Below are 935 nucleotides of genomic sequence, written 5' to 3'. Positions count from 1 at the left end.
CTATACCCCGTTCTATCCCCCCTCTCCATTTCCCCTTTTATATCCTCCTCCTAACCCCCCCCCATACCCCCTCTGCTTCCTTCCCCATCCTATTCCCTCTTATCTCCTCCAACCCCCTTTTTTCTCACCTAAGTTCTCCATTCATGTCCCCGGGAGCCACTTCTGGGAGTCACGACTTACGGTTCCAGCGCTGCAGACCGGATTCAAAACAAGGAAGCCGCACATGTGACTTTTATCTATCAGTGAAGCTTTATTGCAACTCCTAAACATTGACAAGGCCAATCCGAAGCACATGGCTCTCCACTAGACCCTCCTCTGTGTCCTCAGAGTCCTAGTCTTACCTCCATAACTAGTCCCCCCATGTCGGAGGACACAGCAGGGAGTAGAGGGCAGCCATGTGCTTTGGCCTCGTCAATGTTTATAAGTTGCAATAAAGTTTTTTTTGATGCAATAAAAAAAAAATCACAAGCGGATGTGCGGCTCCTTTGTTTTGTATCCAGTATGTCAGGAATGGAGTCGGCAGCTGAGGAGTGAATCACAGGACGGCCTGAAACCCTAAACCTTCTTCTGTACTTCTAGCTGCAGTACACCGGCCGTCTCCGCTGCACCCCTCTAGTGACCCCACCGCTGGCCGGCCAATAGGAAGTGTCCACAGGGAAGGAACAATCTCTTCCGATGCAAGGAAGAGAAACGGCTTGGTAGCCGTGGTGTCACATGACCCCAGATTTCAGGATTTGGGGCATTTTGTGCTTTATAATAGGAGGCGGTACCGCTGGTCCAGTTGCACTTTCTTGTGTCTGAGATGAAGCTCGAGCCGCCATTTTCTTGGTTGGTTTCAGAGGTTCCGGTTGCTGTTGATGATTATTATTTTATTTGTGTATCTCGCATAGGACTCTGACCTCATGTAGTGAACGCTCATTATTTGGGGTCTGACA

Source organism: Nanorana parkeri, unplaced genomic scaffold (assembly GCF_000935625.1).
Source record: "Nanorana parkeri isolate BGI_ZX_2015 unplaced genomic scaffold, ASM93562v1 scaffold2751, whole genome shotgun sequence".
Classification (NCBI taxonomy): Eukaryota; Metazoa; Chordata; class Amphibia; order Anura; family Dicroglossidae; genus Nanorana; species Nanorana parkeri.
The sequence above is the reverse complement of the archived record's forward strand: the minus strand, read 5'-3'. Positions refer to the sequence as shown.